Here is a 17,555-nt window from a genome sequence, read left to right as displayed (position 1 = left end):
TTAAAAGGCAAAGCATAAAAATAATTGTATAAGTTAAAGAATACACAATATATAAAAATATAAGTTGTGATCTCAATATTATGAAGTGTAAAGGTGAAGCTACACAGGATTGGAGCTTTGTATATAATTGAAGCTACATTTCTATCAATTTAAAATAGATTGTTATAACTTTAGGATGTATGTAATCACTTAAGTAACCATAAAGAAAATATCTATAGAATATACAAATGGAAATGAGAAGGGAATCAAAATATGTCACTATAAAAAAATACTAAATATAAAAGAGGACAATAAGACAAGGAATAAAAGAGGTACAAAAATATATAAGACGAATTTCAAGAAAAACAACCTACCAGACTGAACCATGACAAAACAGAAAATCTTTGCAGACCTACAACTAGTAAGGAGATTGAATCAGTAATCAAAACTTTGCAACAAAGAAAAGCCAAGCACTAGATGGCTTCACTTGTAAATTGTAACAATCATTTAAAGAAGAATTAATACCAATGCTTCTAAACCTCTTCTAAAAATGTGAAGTGGAGGAAATATTTCTTAATTAATTCTATGAAGTCAGTATTATCATATTAAAGCCAGACAAAGACACTACAAGAAAAGACCACCACAAGCCAATAATTCTGAAGAATAGTGATAGAAAATTTTTCAATAAAATACTATCAAACAGAATTCTACAACCTATTAAAAGGATTATACATTATGACAAAGTAGAATTTATCTCTGGAATGCAAGGGTGGCTCAACATGTGAAAATAAATGAATGTAACACACAACATTAACAGAAGGAAGAGAAAACAAACCTGCACACACACGACCACTTCAGTTGATGCAGAAAAAGCATTTGACAAAATTCAACACCTTTTCATTATTAAAAAAAAAAATTGCAATGAACTAGGTATTTTTAAAAAGCTATCTGCATGAAAAGCCCACAGATGACAGACTGAAAGCTTTTCCTTTAAGATCATGAATGAAAGAAGGATATCTGCTTTCACCTCTTCTATTGAACATAGTACTGAAAGTCATAGAGCTATTACACAAGAAAAAGAAATAAAAGGAATCCAAATAGGAAAGAAAGAATTAGAATGATCTTTAGATAACATAATATTTAATGTAGGAAACTCTGAAAATTTCACACACAACAATGTTAGAACTAATAAAATAATTCAGCAAGGTTGCGGGATACATAATCAACACACAAAAGTTATTTGTGTTTTTATACACTAATAAACAATCTGAAAAATATTAAGAAAACAATTTTATTTATAATAGAACAAAAATTAGTTTTTAGAATAAACTTATCTAAGGAAGAAAAAGATGTATATACAGAATACTATAAAATGTTGGTTGAAAGAAGTTAAAGGCACCAATATATGGACAGATATCACATGGACATGGCTTGGAAGACTTAATCTTGGTAAGATGGCAATACTACCCAAAGTGATCCACAAATTCAATGCAATCACTACGAAAATTCCAATGACACATTTTGCAGAATGGAAAAAAATCAGCCTAAAATATTTATGGGACTTCAAGAGATCCCAAAGAGCCAAATAATTAAAAAAAAAAAAAAAAAAAGAACAGCAAGGTTGGAAGTCTAATTCCTCTTGATTTCAAAGCTCACTATAAAATTACAGTAATCAAAAAAGTGTGGCATTGACATTAAGACAGGCATATCAAACAATAAAATGGAATAAAGACTTAAGAAATAAACCCTCCCTCAAATTGTAAATCTCTGAGAAGAAAACATATGGAAAACTTTACGATATTGGTTTCAGCAATGATTTCTTGGATATGACATCAAACGCACAAGGAACAAAATCAAAATGGTTTAAGATATTAATCTACCTTTAAAAGAAAGGAAATTCTGACACATGCTACAGCATGGATGAATTTTGAAGACATTATCATTTGTTACATACGATTGTTGCAAAAAGACAAATGTTGCATGATTCTACTTATAGGGTACCTAGGATAGTCAAATTTAGGGAGACAGAAAGAAGAATGGTGGTTGCCAGGAGCTTAGGGGAAGGGTGAGTAAGGAGTTACTGTTTAATGGGTACAGTGCTTCAGTTTTGTGAAGTGAAAAAAATTCTGGATATGGATGGTGGTCATGGTTGCATAATAATTGTGAACGTACTTAGTCCCACTGAACCCTATGCCTAAAAATGGTTTGAAAAATAATGATCAACTGTCAAATAGGAAAACTTAGGTCAGAAAATAAAACCCATCCATTGGACTTGGAGATGTGGATTACATCATAATTTTGCAAGTTCAGGGGTTCAGTGGAGGCACGCAAGTACAGAATGAATAGAAGGTGGAAGAATAGTGGATTGAAGGGCAGATACCACTGGTGAGGAGCTTGGTGAAGGCATGAAAAAGAGGGTTTCTAGAATGGTAAAATTTGTCCAGAACCTCAGGTGTGTTGCCAGTCACCTCTAGAAAACACTTCCATTCTCCAGCTGGAGTGTTAGCCAACTTAGCGAAGTCACAGATTTCAAAGTGTAGCCCAGGAAACATAGTTCTTTTTGGTAAAAGACATACAAAATAAGTCTCCCTACATCAACAAAACTATTACTAATTAAAAATAATCATATTTTATTAATTTCTATATCAGTTAAAAAGTATTATTTTTCATTCTCAGAACAATCTTGCCATGCAGGCATTACCCTTCTTTGAAAAATAGGGAAATCCACTTGAAGAACTCCAAGGTCACAAGGGTCCAAATGACAAGCTCTGGAACTCGAAGCCAGTGTGCTCCGGAATTCAAGTGTAGCTGTGGAGTGATGGTCCTTAGCCTACTTCCTCAGGGTGGTGATCCATCACTCTGTTTACTCAGAGGCAAGGACATGAGGTAATGCCATTTATTCTGGGAAGACCATCGATGCTGTGTCTAAAGGAACCTGGCACAAATAGGTTCTCTATAGGTAGACATACTGGGGAAAGAGAAATACCCTTGAAGGACTAAGGCAACTTGGAAAATAGAAAGTAAGGTGGATGGGTATGGATATGGAAATCCACTGAATCAGATACAGACACATTACTTCATGGTTTAAAAAAATAGAAGAAACTATGAAAGTACCAAAGATCTGACCTTAATTCTCCAAGGAGCACAGTTGTAGGGCTGCTTTGGGTCTCTCTAGTTTCCGTGAGAAAATCTTGGCTGGCAGGGCCCCCTGATGAAAGAGAAATGACTCCTTATGTGAGATTTAAAGCATTTCTAATTTGAAAGCAAACATAATTGCACATACTTTACATAAGCATGCCATGTGGAAATAATAAATGCATTTATGATGAAAATGTTTGCTTCATTTATTATACTAGGAGTTTTTCCAAGAAATGGAAACAATTGTTAGAAGTGACATTAAGTATTTAACTGAGTTTCTTTTTTCTTCTTTTTCTTCGTATTTTTTATTAACATATTTTCAAATGTTACTACCACTCAATAAGGCATATGGCTCCTGATTTGTTGGAGTCTTTCATTAGTTTAAAAGGGAGAAATTAGTCACCAAAAAACACATGCAACGTTAGAATATGACACAGGTGAAACCTGAAATTTAAAACTAAGTTCTCCAAGGATTTTGAGGTCTGTGGAAAATAACCTTCAATTCTTACACTGTGAAGTGGAAATTTCTAAGTTAGGACTTGGAATAGCATTTGGTGGTATAGTAACCATGACCGAACTAACTGGATGACTGTTTTCTGAAGTGGATAGTTGAATGGCCTTACATTTTCAGAGTGAGAGAGGTGAAAGTCAAGTCACTGATGCACGTGTTGTGAGGCAGGGAGATTTGCAAATGTAAGTATATTCGTGAGGGACCTACCTGCTATAAACTGAATGTTTGTGTTCCCTCAAAATCATTGCTGAAACCATAATTCCCAGTGTGATGGAATTTAAAGATGGAGCCCTTGGGAGCCTTTATGATAAAATTAGTGCCTTTAAAAGAACAGGCCGGAGATCTCTCTCTTTCTTTCTCTTTCTCTCTGTGTCTTGCTCACTCTCTCCGCCATGTGAAGATACAAGGAGAAGATGGTTTTCTGTGAACCAGAAGGCCCTTACCAAGAACCTGACCATAATGGCACCCAGATCTTAGATTTCTAGGCTCCAGAACTGTCATAAAAATAAATGCTTGTTGTGTAAGCCACCCAGTCTCTGGTATTCTGCTCTAGAGGCCTGAACTGACTAAGACACTATGAATCCATTGAATTGTGAGTTCTATTTCAAAAGACCACAAAAGCTCATTGTGATAGTATTATTGTATCAGTTAGCCAATACTGCACCATAAACCATCGCAAAATCCTGTGGCTAAAAACAATAAGCATTTATCATTGCTTGTAATTCAGTGGATTGCCAATCTGGGATGACCTCACCTGGGCTTCCTCCTGCATGTGTAGTCAGCCATGGGCTAGGAAAACAATTCTGCTGATATTGATTGGGCTTTGCTCCCTGTCTGGTGTCTGGCTGGGTGCTGGCTGGCCACAGATAGCCTCTGCTGTGTCCCCACACGGTCTCATCATTCATTTGATTAGGCCACGCTTGTTCACATGGGGACTGACAGTTCTGAAAGAATAAGCAGCTCTTCCATCCTCGGCTCTATTTCTCCTTCCTCCAAAACACACACACATACACACACACACACACATACACACACACTGAAAATTTCAGAGGGTCAAATAGCAAATTTTTACTCAACATAGGATAAGTAAAGTGGATACTTCAGAGCTAAAATGATACATTTTAACACATCTTTCTCAGGTAGAAAAACTAAACAAAGATAAAAAAAATAGAACAATACGATGAATATTTAATCATAGTATTAGTGAGAAGATTTGAACAATATATTTCAGAAATTTGACCCAATAGCCGTATGTGGAACACAACACCCAACAATTGCAAAATATACATTTGTTTCAATCTCATGGAAAATTTATAAAAATTGACCTTGTACAGGACTATAAAGTTTCAATAATTTCAAAAAGTTGGAGTTAGTTTTATAGTTATGTATAGAGTTAAGGTAACTGTTAGGTTTAGACTGGAAGTAAGGAATTGGGTCTACCATTATCTTTAGGTTGAGGTTAGCTTTAGATGTAGGGTTTGTATTTTTGTATTTAGAATATATCTAATTCAGATTAGGGTAGATTTAAGACTGCAGTTATCATTTTGCTTGTTTTAAGACTAGTGTTAGTTTTAGTGTTAAGGTTGGTACTAGAATGATTATTAGGTTAATGGTGAGAATTCATGTTGGGATTAGGATTAAAGTTAGGGTTAGGACTAGGTTTCATAATTGGGTTAGGGTTGGATAGCATTTTATAGAATTAATAGAGTTAAGGATATTATTAGCATTAAGATTTGGATAGACAAACTAATGATGCAAAACAGAAAATCTGAAAACACACTTTATAAAAGTGGCACTCTAGGGGGTAAGAAAGTGGCTATCTTTTTAGTGGAGGCCATTGGACAGGTGGGTATCTACATGGGAAAAAACGATTTGGAATTCCTACCTCTCAGTATCCTTAAAAATTAATTTAAGTTGGAGCATAGTTGTAAATTGAAGAAAAATACAGATATTTTAGAAGACAATATAAGTAACATTTTTCCTAATAATATAGGAGGAAAATGTTTTTTAACATAAGAGAAATGAAAAAAACTGATAAATACACTACATCAAAATTATCCATTTTGATTAATCAAAAGTCACTGTTAAGAGAGAGGAAAGGCAAATCACATCTGGAAGATGTTTCAATACATAGAGCCTAAACGACTTGCCTTAAGAATGTGTAAAGAACACCCGCAGATTAATAAAGAAAAGAAAACCAGCCCAAGAAACCAAAAGACTTAAATAGACCCTTAATAACAGTACACAGATTTGGCAAGAGATTTGAGTTATAGGAACTTTACAATCCTGCTGGTAGGAGAATAAACTGATACAGCTGCTTTGAAAAATAGATTGTCAGCATGTAGTCTAGTTGAAGATATAGCTATGACCAAGTAATGGCATAGCAATAGACAGCAATACAGATACAAAACTGTGTGCTCAAGTGCACCAGGACAGAAGTTCGTGAATGTTCACAGTGGCATTGTTTTGTTTTTAATAGTTCAAAACTTGCATATTTCCCACATTGAATCAACAATGGAATGGACAAATAAATAGTAACTAAAAACAGCCAGACAATAGAATACATGCGGATTGGATTTCATTTACATAGGGCTCAAAAACAAGAAAAAATAAAACTGCCTTGTTTAAGATTGCATCCATAGTCAGAACGCAAGGAACTAATGATAACAAGTTCGGAAGAAGCTCTGATCAGAAAGGTGGGGGACTTCTGGGGTGTTGGTCCATTTCTTGATCTGCATAGTGGAAACATGAATATTGTCTTTACAATAAATCATTAAGTTGTACCTTCAGTTTTTGTGGACTTTTCTGTAAGTACGCCACATGTAATAACAAAAAGATTAAAACTATATTATTTTTAATGGCTGCATTTTACTTAATGATTTACCTCATTGATAAATATTTACATTGCCTCCTCTTGTTTTTCCTGCTCAAAATAGTGTTTCAGTAGACAAATCTTCATGTGTATTCTTTAACTTGTTTCTTAGAATAGATTCCTGAAAGAGAAAAGATTGGGCCAAACCATATGGAGTTTTAAAGTGTTCTTGATACAGCATTAAAATATTTTCTAAGAATACTGCACCAGCTGCACTCCCCGTAATGTAAAGATTTCTGAATCATTGCACATTCACCAGTATCAAATACTATGGTTTTTTTCAACCTATGCTTATTTAACTGGAGTGGGGAGATGGTGTTGAGAAACCAATATCATGCCATTTTAATTTACATTTACTTTATTTCTGCCTAGTAAAAATTTTAACGTATACTACAACATTCAGATTGAAGGATCAAGAGTCAAATTTTTGGTGTTCAAATTCTGGCACTACCGCCTACACACTACTTGGCTTTGTGATGTTACCTAATCTTTAAGGTCAAATTCCATACATGTAACATAGAAAAGGTACTATGATGATTAAATAAATTTTCTTATATAATGAGCATAGCACACTACTTGGCATATTTTCAGTCCCCTATAAATGGTGTGTGTGTGTATGTGTGTGTGTGTGTGTGTGTGTGAATAGTGTTGCATGGAGCATTGGAGATATGGGACATTAAGGGTGGAAAGATGAATGAGGGAGGGAGGGAAGGATAGAGGATGAAAAGAAGGAAAAGAGATATGAAGGGAGGGATGGAGGGGAGGGGAAGAGAAAAGGAAAGAGGCTTGGAAGGAGAGGAAAGAAAAGAGGGAGGTTTGGAGTGGGGAAAGTAGGGGCTGATGGAGGAAGGTTGAAAGGGAGAAATGAATCAAGTGTTGGATAACATGGTAAGGGGACTGGTGATCAGAAGCATCCAGTTCTTTATTCCTCCCTGAGCGAGAGTTTATTTTTCAAAATTTAAAAGCACAATATAGAGATAAACCATAATGTAAGCAAGTGTCAGTGATCAAGGGTCTGAAGACTCACAGTTCTGGTTCTATCAGTCTTGAGCTAAATACTCTGGAACCACATCTCTCCGAACCACAGCAAACACCTAATGTTCGCTGCCTACCTAAGAATTAAACAAGAAATATATATAAAGCCTGGTTCACAGTATATTTCAGAAAATGAAAAACGATCTTGTTGTTTGAAAATCACTACAAAAGTATTAGCAATGGCTTAACATGTCATTAGCCTTAAATTAGTAAAGTTTAAATACCAAAATATGATAAAAGAATTAATCACTTAGGAGAGGTTCATGGACTATGAGCATGTGAGTGTGTGTATGTGAGTGTGTGTTTGCCCATTCAGGGTAGAATCTGGAACGAAAATGTGCATAAATAAAGAAGAGACATTGAAAAAGTGTTATTTGACCCATTTCCTTGAGGTACCAAGAAAATCATGGAAATCCCCAGTGTTGTTTGGCAGTTGAGCAGAACAAGGAATGCACGGTGGCAGCCCTTGGCTGAGAGTGAGAGAATCTGTACCTCTGTCACCACACCCAGAAAGACTTGTGCTTACTGAAACCAAGAGAGGCAAGTTAACAATGTTAAACCAAAGAGGCGTGGAACATGGGGTCTGAAACATCATGAGCTACATGGGACATATTTTACCAGGTAACCACATGTAAGTATCATGCACAATATGACCATTTCATTCTGTAATGTCAATTCCAATGCCAAATTCCACATAAGTGCCTGAAAAATGATAGCATGGGTATGCTTTGCTATTTTTCAGTGGTATTCCAAATATGCTCAGAAATAGCCAACTTTAAAAGATATGAATGGAGAACCAAAAATATAAAGACAAAAGCCAATGTGTAAGTATAAACAGAGACTTTACTTCATGGTGTTAATGATGTGAGATGAACAAGCTCAGTCAAGCTTGTCAGCCTAACTGCCACTCCTACAGGTTCTATTAATGTGTTCTCAAATCTCAACAAGCCTAGAAGAAAAGAAAAGACTCTAGGAATCAGGTTACATAAAAGAAAAAAAAAATCAGTCTACTCTCTGGGAGCTACAACCTGGCTAATGCATAAATAATTGAAAATTTATATTATAAAATATGTGTCAAACATAGAGGATGATTGTCATGTAAGGCTGTGACCCTAGTAGATGAATCTCTTTCTCATACTCATGAAACCCTTCAAAACAATTGATGGATACGGGATCTCTGGAAAATTCTTCCACTTTTTGGGCGAAGAATATCAGACTCAAATATTTTCCCATCTGTGAGAAATATTTCTCTAAGCTGTAACATGACAGCCCCTTCTCCTCAACCTAGAAAGCTGATTACCAATCTATCTGTGTTTGAACCAGCTCCCACAAATGTTGCTTATCAAATAACTTTAGTTGAACTGGTAATAATAGCTTTTGAAATTATAATATAACAGTAAGAAAAGTAAAATCAAAAGTGATTCATTAGTCCCTAAAAAAGGGCATTTCCCTGTAATGGTAGTATGTCATTTGTTCTAGATTGTAATGGCAACATTCCCTTGAGGTATAAGAGCTTTTATCTAATAATCTACAACTTCTACATGAGTCTTTTTTTATCTGGAGCAGTAGTGAATGGGCTTAAAAGAGTTCACACTTTATTTTGTGTGTATCTTCTGGCACGTATCACAGTTAATGGAGCTCTTTAAGATTTTCTCCAATGATGTTAATCAACACATTTTATAGTCCTAACCTGTAATTTAAATGTGAATCTAAGAATAAGACAGAATTTGGCTCAGAAGTAAAATGTGGGAACACCCTAGACACACTGATTTATTTTGGTAAACAGAGCTGACAAAGTTGATTTTAAGTCAAGAAGGCGTATTTGATGAGAACAAGATGATGGGAGATCCTTCAAAACAATTGATGGATTTGCGATCTGCTGAAAATCCTTTCACTTTGTCTAATGTCTGATGATCAAATAGCTTTGTACTGTGACCAGAGGGGCATAACAAGTCCACACACACACACACACACACACACACACACACACACACAAAACAAACCAACCAGACAGAAGTTTACACCTGGGGAATTAAATTATCTGAATGAGGACCCTAGAAGAAATATTCTCTAACTCCTGGATTCTGTCATAAGTGTTGTCTACAAAGTACTGAGATCATTGGCATCTTGGCCTTCCCATGAATAGAATTGTGTTCTAAATTTTATTGCTGTTTTTCACAGAAAAAGAAGTGGACAGTAAGGGAACAAACGGCTAATTGACTTGTTCCATCTCACTGGAGAAGGAGGAACACTGTCTAAATTGAAAGCAAATTTAATTTTTCCCTCAGTCTTCATGTTTCTTGATGTCTCCGCAACATTCAATGCACTTGACCATTCTTGTTTTAAAGCACAAACAGCTTTGTTAAGTTTTTTGTTACTTAGCAAATTCGTAGTGATTTTAGAAAATTCACACAATACAGGAAAAAAATAAAAAAGAAAGTAAGAACCATCAAAATTCCTCTAATCATCATCCCTTTCACCCCTAAGTAACCAGGTCATCATTTTCAACATTTTAAAGATCATCTTCCAAGATACTTTTCTAGTCGTTAAAGAAAGAACATCTATATGATTTACACAAATGGTATTATTTAAAAAGCGAGATGATGTGTCTCTTGCTCTCACTTATCAGCATGCCAAGTGTCCCGATCCGGTTCAATAATACAGACATGCCTCATCTTTTATATTATGGCGATGTGATACTCCATTGAATGTATGAGTCACATTTTATTTTGTCAGTCTTCTAGCTGACAGACACTTAGTTTGTGTCCAATTTCTTATTATAGTAAACTACACTGCTATGAAAGCCTCAACTCCGTAACAGACACCTGGAGTGCCCTCCACCTCACTGGTAGTGTCCAGATTCTTGGACTTTTTTGGCCACTTTATCTTATGCCATTTAAAAATGCTTATCACACCTCCCCTCTGAGAAAATACAAGCTCTGGAGCTAGACTGCCTAGATTTAATCTCATGATGTCTCTGTTACTATGGGCATTATCCTTTTACCTCTCTTGTGCCACAGCCTCTCAGCTATAAAATAAAAACAGATAACAATATGCATATCCTAGTTATAATATGGATAATGATAATAATATCAAATGAAATTATCCATGTATAATGTTTGGCATATATGTGTTCAGTGTATTTCAACTATGGCCATTATTGTGATCTTCTCATTCCTCTCTCTCTGAAAACCATTTCCCATGTATTCCTGATCTTTCCTACTCAAGATTTCTAAATTACGTCTTTTGCCCACAGGTGTCTTCCCGGCTTCATTTCATGTTCTCAAATTTCTGGAAGACATTTATGCTGGATGTTCTAACACCACATAAATTTTATACAGATCAAAATGGCTACCAAATGACCTTAATACAATCCTCAGTGTCATATTTTATGGTTTCTTTTCCTGTACTGTATGTCCAGTCAGTCACAAATTCCTGCTGAGTTTTCACATTTCCTCAATGTGTTCCAAACCTATCTCTTTCCATCACCCCATTTCCAGCTTAGGTCAGACACTGCTGGGCTCATACTTAGATGATGGAGCTATTAACACCTTTAGGGACACAATGCTTTCCATAAATGACATATCAGGAGGAAATCCAATATATTTGACAAGTCAAATAATCACTGCTGCTGTTATTGAGACAGGATTTAGGGGCCTGGAACTCTACCTCTCTTCCTTCATCTTCCCCAAATGCCCCCTTAAGTAACTGAACCCCAATTATTCCTCCAGAAAGAGGAATTTCCCTCCAAGCTTCCACTTGCTTTTTCTCCAAGCTCTCCTACACATGGGAGACAACATAATTAAAGTAATGATACTACTGTGGTCACATTTCTCCCATGACCCAATCTATGCATGGTTTTATTCAAATGCCATCACTGACATTCAGTTCCCTCTCCAAAACTCCAAATTTAGCCCCAAGAAGTATTTTTGACTTTATAAATCAATCTATTCCAAAATAGCCCAATAGGAATCTACATTACCATCTTGTTCTTACACATCTTGGTGTAGGGTTCATGCCCTCAAACGCTGCTTCCTTCCATCCACATGCTCTTACTTCACCAGCCCTCAAGGGCTTATTTAAATTCTGTCTCTGTGGTTTCACAAACATTATGGGACTCCCCTCTTAGATTTGAGCTTCCTTTTCTCTGACCTACAGAAGTCTCACATATTTCCGAATATCATTTTGTACTGAGAATGTGTCATGTTTTCTAAAACTTAAATTAATATTTCAATGCCTTAGAGGGCCTCATACATGCTTAAAGTTCAATCATAGATGCTGGTAACCCTGGGTATGGTGTGCTCCAACAAGGCAAATTTTAAGATGCTGTGAAGGCTTGGAAGACTGTGAGTATCACCCTTCAGTCATTTACTTTTCATTTGTAACCAGTGATGTTTCTTTTGGGGTCTATTTGTATTCACTCTCACATCTCATACTATTATAACTGTGGTTATTCTTCTGTAAAAATAAAACTTTGGTTTTTCTTTATTGAAAAAGGTAATATATTTATATATTAAAAACACAAATCATTTCCCAAAGTTATACAGTAGAAATAAGCATCCTTCTCACTCCAAATCCCTCATCTCCTAGTTCTACTTCAAGGCTACCACTGTTACAAATGTCTTAGTGATTATCTTGTAATCATAATTTGTCCCTGGGTATAACGCTGCCATTTCATTGCAAAATTACGTTTTATTTCTCTCTGTGTCCAAAACAGTCAAGCAGACTTCGCAATCTCCTTCCTATCCTCCATGATTACTGGCATCCCAGAAAACCTCTCGAGGCCCAATCCCTCTATACTCTGGTTCAAAGCATCCCCTCAGTTTTAGACATTTGATAATCCGCCTCACTAACCTTTTATTTAGACTCACTCTCCCTCTATTCCCAGTTAGATAACTCAGATCAGACCCCTACAACATCCAGTCTCCAAATTCCTGGAAGAGAACTACAAAGAGTAGAGTATTAATGTGGAACTTGGGCAACCAAAAAGAGTAAAGTCTATTAAATTAGCTTATCCATGAAAAAAAAAAAAGTTGCTTATACTGAATTTGAAAATAAAGAAATATGAATAAATCTTTTTGGATGTGTTTGGATATAATTCAGAAGGTAAGAGAAAGAGCAGAGGGAATGGGGCAAATGAAAAACAGGGTTTGGGCAGGGTTATATTGACGTAATTTCATTAATGAGACTTAAAAATTTAAAGTAATAATTACTTTTATTTTATTATTTATAAATAAATACAAATTTTATTTTAGTATTTTATAAATAAAAACAAATTTTTTATAAATAAATAAAAATAAATATTTATTTAAAGTATTAAGATTTAAAGTAAATTTTATTGATGAGAAATTCTGACTGAGGCAGGATCTCTGGACTAGGTTCAGAACAAACACAATAAAATTCCCCACAGCTTGTGTGGATGCACACACCTGCCTCTTCCCACACATGCCAGTCAAAGAGATTCCATGACCAATTTCTGAAAAAAATTACATCTCAGGCCACACATGTTCTCTGCTTGATATATGAATGGAAAGGCTGAATTCACAAACATCTATTTTCCAGGACTACTATTATACAAGCTGGGCTCTAATCACAATCTGGACCAAATTACTCTGCTCTGGTTTTAGAAGAATTCAGTTGGCGAGAAACAGTTGACTTGAAAATAGTCATTAGTTGTGTTCCTGACAACTTTATTGAATCAGAAAATTTATTTTTTCAATACACTTGAACATGTCGTGGATGCTTTTATGTAACACAAAGAGGTTGAATTAGACAATCCCTAAAGTTTCTGCAAATTTTAGAATATTGTTATTAATATTACATCAAGTGACTTGGAAATATTCATATTCCTTAATGGGTATTCACCCTACTGAGTTTGCAATTAAATACAACTCAAATTATGGAAGTTTAAGGATTCAATTCTGAGATTTGGAAGCAGCTATAAGATTGTTGAAAGTATATTTGCTAAAGCAACATAGTTTAGTATCCCTGCCTCCTACCAGCTAGGATTCAGGATAAGTTCCTTAAACCTTCTGAGTTTTTGTTGCTTGTCCTACAAACCTGAGACAATAATGACTTGCTTCACAGGGATGTGTGGAGATAAAATGAGATAACATGTGTTAAACAACTGGCAGGTAATCAAGAAAACTTAACTCCCTTCCCCCACTCTCACTGAGAAGCAATTTCAAGATGGGAATCCCCAGGATTTTTCCTGGGATGTGATTTTACTAGCCCTAGGGATAGAAGGTTAGGTCAAGAGCTTTTAGAGAGTAAAAACACCCACGCCGTGAGAATATGCATTCTAGGCATTTAGACAGCTTCACCTCTCACAGGGCCTTGAGAACATGGCTTAGCAAGAAATCTCTGAGACTTTTGGTCTCCTGATGTATGGTGCAAAGAAATGGGATTGCAGAGTTAGATTACATATTAGCACAGTGCATTTGAGACAAAAGCTGAAATGGATTAAAAGAACCACATAGAAATAGCTCTATATTACACTGGCTCTTATGTTCCTGTCAAGTAGAAAGTAGATGCCAGAAAGTCCTTTTAGCAATTGAAGAGCCAACAATATATGCAAAAAAAAAAAAAAAAAAAAAAAAAGGCCCAGGACAAGAAGAAAAGGTTTTATATGCTTTTGCATTTTGGTAAAATACAGGTGAGCATGTGCTGAGAGTTTACGGTGGTTTGGAATCACTTTTATTCTGTGGATGACTTCAGGATGACAACTTTGATAGATTCATTCTTGCCAACAGAGTATATATAAATTCACTCTGTGAATGAAAGGAGAGAACGGGAGTGTTTTCATGATCCATCTTAAGACTTTAATTGGTCAGGGAGCCATCATTGTGCTAAGGCATGCATGCTATTTTAGAATAGAACAAGAATGCTACAGCCTAAGAGATCTTCCTGGCAGAATAGGAGAAACTTCTGCTTGCCCTCCAAGTTCTCTGTTAAAGTGTATTTCAGAACTCCTACTAAACTTATATTTGCTCCTATTCTGATGAAATGTGCTAAAACGATATATACTTGTATACATGACATAACCCGATTAAGAGCAGGGGGATTGGGAAAGAATATGCAGTACTGATCCTTATTGAACACCTACTAAACTATAGGCAATGTGAACATATCATTTAGGTTTTTCAAAGATTTTCAAAGAAAGGGTTATAATACTAATTTTGCAAAAGAGGACAATTACATCTCATCTGATGCTGGTCAAAGGTAAATTAAAACGAGCCTTTGCTGTGAGAAGAATCATCTGACCTCCTGTCTCCTAAACTCCTAACGTTGTTCAATGACAAGTTGCTTGCATGAAAGTGATCTTCTTTCTTCAAAAGGCTTTTTTTCCTCATCACAGTGAACCTGGTAGTATTCTGAGTATAGAAAATAAAAGAACAACAAAAAGAGCGGAGCCATTCAATTTCTCTTCCAAATCAATTCCTGCTTGCTAGGGCTTGAATGAAAACATGCTTTTTTTTTTTTTTTTTTTTTTTGCCATCGTTGAATGAAGCTATTTGTTAAGATGTGTTTATTAGACTTACATAAGAGTTCTTGCCCAAAGAACTCACACTCAGTGGAAGGGGGAAAAATCTTCATGATCTCTGGCTCTTTCATTTTAACATTACAGTGAAAGGCTCATCAACATGTCTACTTTTTAATTTCCACAGATGAAGAAGCAACAGAATACAAAGAGGTTTTTTAAAAATCATATACTCTATTTTTTTTTTCAAAGCACAGGTCTATGTCAAGGTACACTTTTCCCAAACTTAAGAATACTTATCTGATACAAGTAGTGAGGACCAGGTATAGTAGCTGACAACTGTAATCCCAGCACTTTGGTAGACTGATGCAGGAGGATCACTTGAGCCCAGGAGTCCAAGATGACCATGGGCAACATAGTGAGAACCCCAGTTACGCAAAAAAAGTCTTATAAAAAATTAGCCAGGTGTGGTGGTATGCTTCTGTGATCACAGCTATTTGGGAGGCTTAAGGGGGAGGATGGCTTGAGGTCCGGGTTGCAGTAAGCCAAGATGGTGCCACTGCACTCCAGCCTGGATGACAGAACAAGACCCTGTCTCAAATAAATAAATAAATACATAGAAAATAGTGTGCATGAGTCAAAACTTTATTTAATTTACTAACAAAGGAATCAGCAAGGTGGTAAAAGTGGTTGAAAGAGAATTTAAGAGACTAAACATATATATATAGGCACTAAAATGATTCTGGGATAAAAATGCTGGCTTTGATTGAACCCTGGTTAATGTTCCACAGGCAAAAAGACTGAAACTTTTGGAGTTCTTTTTTTTTTTTTTTTTTTTTTTTTTTTTTTTTTTACCCACGCAAATCCTGTACAGGTATCTTTGAGACTGGTCCATAGTCAGTAGCAAATATTAACTCAAGCAGAGGACATCAAAGCTTTTCCATAAAGAGCCAGATAGTTAATATCTAAGACTTGGTGGGCTATATGGTGTCTATTGCAAACACTCAAGTCTACCATTGCAGCACAAAAGTGGCCATAGAAAATGCACAAACAAATGAATGTGACTGTGTTCCAATAAAATTTTGTTTACAAAACATGTTAAAGTTCAGATTTGGCTAGTGTGCCCTAGCTTACCTTAGAAAATTAAATAATCTTGGGTGGGCCTATTAGACAATGTTCAGGTAGTGCTTTGAAAAGGCACATTGACTGTTTACATTATATCTTAGTATTGAATCATTTTTCTCAGATCACATATAGTTCATGAGACTTTATCCAAGCTACTCATACTTCAGTTTCCTCACTTGCTGAATAGCGATCATTTTTAGAGATCTTTGGAGTATTGTAAGCATTCAGTGGGTTAGTATTCAAAAAATATTTATTCTTTCCAACTTTCATTGTATTCTTATTCTCATTCAAAAAGGTGAGAGATGATTTCATATTGTGTGGAACAAAATCGGCTTGAGAAAATAAAGCTGCTTGCCTAAGTTGGAGGCAGAGATCGACTGACTTAAACAGCAGGAGGTTCAAGGAGAAAAGAACAATTGCCCACATTATTTTTTTCTTAGTGTGACAAAAGTCCTGCTGGGATGTTCGATCTGGTCTGGGGCTTCTCTGGCACAGCCAAGACAAGCATGGAGTGAGCTGTCTTTACTTCATTTGCCAGATGTGACTTGAACTATAAGAACATCTCTGGAGACTGAAAAGGCTCAGTGATTTTTACAAACAAGTGGCTGAGGCCACTAGACCTCTTTACTTCCCCAACTGTGTGATGTTCACCTGTCACTGTCAAGCTTGAGCTGTAGGCATGCAAGGAAGAAGTCATGCTAATGGTGATAAAGAAGGTTGAACTGGGATCTATCCTGGGAAAATAATAAAAGCCAATAAGCTTATTGGGAGAAAAATATTTACTTAGAAAGATTTTATCACACAATGTCCTGGGAGAAGAATTTTACCAGAAACACAAATGTCTTAAACTGGATTCTCCAGAATATATCAGTAGTTGTATGTAGAAGGTTTACTAAGGGATGCTCTTAGGAGGTGAACCTGTAAGGAAGTGATGAGCAATATTGGGCAAACAGAAAAGCTGACCCCAGTGCCATTATGATGAGGGTCTCAGCGGACCCCACAGGGAGCTTGGGACTGGGATGGTCTTCTGAGCTGTTGCAGTTGAGACAAGGGGGCCAGACTCCTGTGTTTTTACATTAATCAGTCATGTCCACAGCTATCCCCTGGAAGACAGTGTAATCTTGGAAGAGATAGTTCCTTAAAGCCAAGAGAAATTCCAATGAGGGAAGAAGCTCTGAGCCATCAGTATTCACTGTTTCCAGCACCTGGAGAATGGGTATGCTACCCTTGAAGAGCATCTGCTATACTCAATTGGTGTAGATAGGGCTTCACATTTCCTCAACTGGATTTCAACTATGTAACTATTAAGAAAAAGAAAGTGTACTTATTTATGCTCATTGTTGATGTTGATTGAAGATTTCTCTGGCTATGCTCATAGCAGGACCTATTAGTTATCTATGGTTGTATAATGAATT

Source organism: Piliocolobus tephrosceles, chromosome 20 (genome assembly GCF_002776525.5).
Source record: "Piliocolobus tephrosceles isolate RC106 chromosome 20, ASM277652v3, whole genome shotgun sequence".
NCBI classification, from domain to species: Eukaryota; Metazoa; Chordata; class Mammalia; order Primates; family Cercopithecidae; genus Piliocolobus; species Piliocolobus tephrosceles.
The sequence above is the reverse complement of the archived record's forward strand: the minus strand, read 5'-3'. Positions refer to the sequence as shown.